The sequence below is a fragment of the Ammodytes marinus genome (genome assembly GCF_949987685.1).
Source record: "Ammodytes marinus genome assembly, chromosome: 11".
In the NCBI taxonomy this organism is placed as follows: Eukaryota; Metazoa; Chordata; class Actinopteri; order Uranoscopiformes; family Ammodytidae; genus Ammodytes; species Ammodytes marinus.
The window spans coordinates 2,378,916-2,383,915 of record NC_137215.1 but is presented as its reverse complement, the minus strand read 5'-3'; the positions used below and the strand labels follow the sequence as shown (position 1 = coordinate 2,383,915).

At 39.3% G+C, this 5,000-nt stretch overlaps 1 protein-coding gene across 1 annotated transcript in view; it reads left to right on the top strand.

Annotated features, from left to right (window-relative positions):
* pcgf5b (polycomb group ring finger 5b) overlaps positions 1 to 5,000 on the top strand; it is an 18,731-nt gene that overhangs the window by 2,059 nt on the left and 11,672 nt on the right. Inside the window, exon 2 of the mRNA XM_080036957.1 lies at positions 3,886 to 5,000. This exon is cut by the window's right edge and continues 325 nt beyond it. The gene's annotated coding sequence lies outside the window, so the exon portion shown is untranslated. The remainder of the gene's footprint in view (positions 1 to 3,885) is intronic.

The following is a 5,000-nucleotide window of genomic DNA, read 5'->3' as shown; positions in this document are numbered from 1 at the left end:
ATCTATCTATCTATCTATCTATCTATCTATCTATCTATCTATCTATCTATCTGTCTATCTGTCTATCTGTCTGTCTGTCTGTCTGTCTGTCTGTCTGTCTGTCCGTCTATCCGTCTATCCGTCTGTCCGTCTGTCCGTCTGTCCGTCTATCCGTCTATCCGTCTATCCGTCTATCCGTCTATCTATCTATCTATCTATCTATCTATCTATCTATCTATCTATCTATCTATCTATCTATCTATCTATCTATCTATCTATCTATCTATCTATCTATCTATTTATCTAAAAATTAAGAGACCAGTCTGGATTTTTCATTACATTACTTAAATGTAAATGCTCTTAATGATAACATTTTTGGGGGAATTTGGTAGAAATGTTTTTCCGTAGTATAATAAATCCAAAATGTTCCTTCTACTCAAACATATGCCTATAAATAGTAAAAAACGAGAGACACTGAACATTTGGAGTGGTGTATTATGTTGCTGTATCACAGTGGGGATGGAATGGGGGCAAGAAATCCAGAGACAAATGCATGTAGGTCAACCTGTTAGATGGATGTTCGCGTCACCATATTTCATGTTAGTTAATAAATATTCACATAAAAGTCAGAGATCCTGGAGAACGCTTGGTGTCAAAATCACTTGTTTGTCGAAATCAGTGAATATCACAATCTTGTACTTGTGTTACAGTTGTTCTCAGTGGCTTTGGTGCTTTTCTCACGTCACTATTAACATTTGCACAGCTGTTAGTGCATTTCTCAAAACAATTAGTGCAAACTGCAAAACCTAGTGGATAACCTGCAAAAGTACGTCACTTGCTCAAAATGGATAGTCTATTCCTCAAAAGCAAGTATTCATGTCAATGAAACTGCCAGTGTCATCAAAATGAGAAGTCGTGACACCATCGTTTATGAACAAGATAGTCAAATGGCTTTGTCATGTTTTCATTATGACAGTTTATTCTCTCAGTGTTTTCCAATGCAAAAAAAAGGTCAGAACTCGGTGACACTACCTGAAAATGCTCAAGACAGCACTAAACACTACTTGTACAGCCATTTGAAAACTACAGTAAAGTTACACATTGCTGTTGTTAGGGGAGTAAGTGAGTACAAGACACTGAATACGTATGTTTCACATTTTTACTGTATATGCTCTTTGCAATTCTACAGCATTGTGCAAAAGAAAAATACACTTCAGTCACTCATTTAGAACAAACATAAAAAACACCCTTTTGGTAGAGCTGTGCACAAATGTGAACAATATAACAGGACATATTGTAACTGAACATACAGTATCTCACAAAAGTGAGTACACCCCTAACATTTCTTCAAATATTTCATTATATCTTTCCATGCGACAACACTGAATAAATGACACTTTGATACAATGTCAAGTAGTCAGTGTACAGCTTGTATAACAGTGTAAATTTACTGTCCCCTCAAAATAACTCGACACACAGCCATTAATGTCTAAACTGTTGGCAACAAAAGTGAGTACACCCCTAAGAAAAAATGTCCAAATTGGGCCCAAAGTGTCAATATTTTGTTTTGCCATCATTATTTTCTATCACTGCCTTAACCCTCTTGGGCATGTAGTTCACTAGAGCTTCACAGGTTGCAACTGGAACCCTCTTCTACCCATTCATGACGACATCAAGGAGCTGGTGGATATTAGAGTCCTTGCGCTCCTCCATCTCCCGTTTGAGGATGCCCCAAAGATGCTCAATAGGGTTTAAGACTGGAGACATGCTTGGCCAGTCCATAACCTTTACCCTCAGCTTCTTTAGCAAGCCAGTGGTCGTTCGGAGGTGTGTTTGGGGTCGTTATCATGTTGCAGTACTGCCCTGCGGCCCAGTTTATGAAGGGAGGGGATCATGCTCTGCTTCAGTATGTCACAGTACATGTTAGAATTCAATGAACTGTAGATCCCCAGTGCTGGCAGCACTCATGCAGCCCCAGACCATGACACTCCAAACACCATGCTTGACTCTAGGCAAGACACACTTGTCTTTGTACTCCTCACCTGGTTGCCGCTCCACACTCTTAACACCATCTGAACCAAATAAATGTATTTTGGTCTCATCAGACTACAGGACATGGTTGCAGTAATCCATGTCTGTTAAGTAAGTAAGCCGTAGTCTGTTTGTCTTCAGCAAAACTTTTTGTGGGGTTTCTTGTGCATCATCTTTAGAATAGGCTTCCTTCTGGGATGACAGCCATGCAGACCAGTATGATGCAGAGTGCGGCGTATGGTCTGAGCACTGACAGGTTGACCCCCCACCCCTTCAAGCCCTTCAGCAATGCTGGCAGCACTCATACGTCTATTTTCCAAAGCCAACCTCTGTGTACGACGCTGACCACGTGCACTCAACCTTCGTAAACTGGGCCGCAGGGTGGTATTGCAACATGATAACGACCCCAAACACACCTCCAAGATGACCAGTGGCTTGCTAAAAAAGCTGAGGGTAAAGGTTATGGCCTGGCCAAGCATGTCTCCAGACCTAAACCCTATTGAGCATCTTTGGGGGGCATCCTCAAACAGAAGGTGGAGGAGCGCAAGGTCTTTAATATCCACCAGCTCTGTGATGCTGTCATAAATGGGTGGAAGAGGGTTCCAGTTGCAACCTGTGAAGCTCTAGTGAACTACATGCCCAAGAGGGTTAAGGCAGTGCTGGAAAATAATGGTGGCCACACAAAATATTTACACTTTGGGCCCGATTTGTAAATTTTTTCTAAGGGGTGTACTCACTTTTGTTGCCAGCAGTTTAGACATTAATGGCTGTGTGTCGAGTTATTTTGAGGGGACAGTAAATTTACACTGTTATACAAGCTGTACACTGACTACTTTACATTGTATCAAAGTGTCATTTCTTCAGTGTTGTCCCATGGAAAGATATAATGAAAAATGTGAAGAAATGTAAGGGGTGTACTCACTTTTGTGAGATACTGTATATAGGTAAATCATTCTGGCACATCCAGACGTTCCTGTCTGTCTGGCCACATATTTTCATCTACATCACAACGGATATTATCCCTTGCAATGCAGCAAGGAAAAAGAAAAGGTATAAAATTTGCTTGACAGAATTTGATAACTAGTTCAACAATTTTGTATGTAATGACTCAAGCAATGAAATGAAGACTATTAGTTTTATTGGGAACGACTATTCAGCATCCACAAGTACAGTTCATTTTGACTGACATGACATAAGCAAATGACAATGTTATAAAACAGCAGAGAATAGTATGAAAGCAACTGATACATGTCCAAAAGCATTTGCAATTTGTTCAGAGGAAGGAGAAATTGCTACTAGTATGATGTGCTCAAATGACTAATTGTTGCAGAGGTTGAACTAATAGTTATGAGAATTTTCATTCTGATCTGAGAAAAGCACCAAAGCAACTGAGAAAAACTGTAATAAACATCCTAGGCTCTGTAAACTGGTATGGCACTAGCTACTGGGACCTCCTTTGTTTACATACCAGTTTAAAGTTTATCTCTGAATTGATTATTAGATAATTCAGAAAATCTGAGCAGATGTTTTTTTTTTTTTTTCAAGTGAATTCACCACACCTCCATAACTTCCTGTATATATATATATATTTATTTTTTCTTAAAGACCTACTTCACGTATCATTATATATTATTATAACAACGATTTTATAATGATAGAACGCCGGTTCCGTATGGGTGAAGTATTCCTTTAACCGATGTTTTTCTTTCTCTCTTAATGTGTTTTGGAATTACGAGATATTTCATTTTTTAATTCAGAAAATCCAGGCAAATATTTAAATTTTTTCAATTAAATGCTTATAGTACTTCCAAATCTACTTGTGTATTTCTCTTAAATCGTTTTTTAAATAGTACTTTTTCCTTCTCTCTCTCTTAGTGACTGTAGTTTGGAGGAGAATGGACCAGCAGCTCATAGAGGAATGAAGCCGTCATTGTAAACCAAACCAAGCCGCTCCGTTATGATGATGAATGGGCGTATTGGGACGAGGCTCACTACACAGACACCTATCGCCTCACTGCAGACACACAACCTCTGACCTCTGACATCTTTTGAGGACACACACACACACACACAGCAAAAACACACGCACACACACAAGACATAGAGACACACACACCTACATACACACACACAAACACACATACACACACACACACACACACACAAGACATAGAGACACACACACACACACACACGCAAGCAGGCACTGACGCAGGCACTGACGCAGGCACACAAACACACACACACACACACACACACACAGAAACACACACACAGCCTTTGACCTCTGAACCCTTGAGAGGATTTTTTTAAATGTCTCTTTGCACGAGACACGGAGGGAAGCGACACCTCACAATAACCGCCGGGAGTTCTGGGAATTTTCCATACACGTTCGTCTAAGAACAGGATTACAACGAATAGACAAACCTGGTCAACTTTGGAATTTTTAATTTTATTTTTAATTTTAATTTTTTTCTCCATGGGACCAATTTTAGTTTGATGAAGAAGGAATACGTTTTGAATGGGAGATTGTCATACTTAAAAGTGCACTATGTAACTTCGGGTGTGTCGGAGAGGTGAACATTTTCTAAGGTATATTCTCATAACTTAAAAAAACAAACTTTCCTCACAGGAAAATGTAGATCCCTGGAACACTGTTTGAAGTTAGAAAGCTTCCTGAAAAGTTACCGTTTCACTGTTGTTGTTTACAGCAGCAGGGCCCACAGTTTGGTTTACAAACATATTCTAGTCTTAACGTTTGGTTCCAGGTTCCTCAAAATAATTCATGATGATAGAATTATTCAATACTCACAACTAACATGTAAGAAAAATAATGTTGAGTAAACTTACTGCAGGCTCTGTGAATATAAACAAATCCCCCTCCTCTGAAACTGCATAGTGCACCTTTAAAAAAAAGTGACAAAATACATTTGAATCAAGAATGGAGCAGGATTTCACACAGTAGGATCTGTCACCTATCATCTCAACAC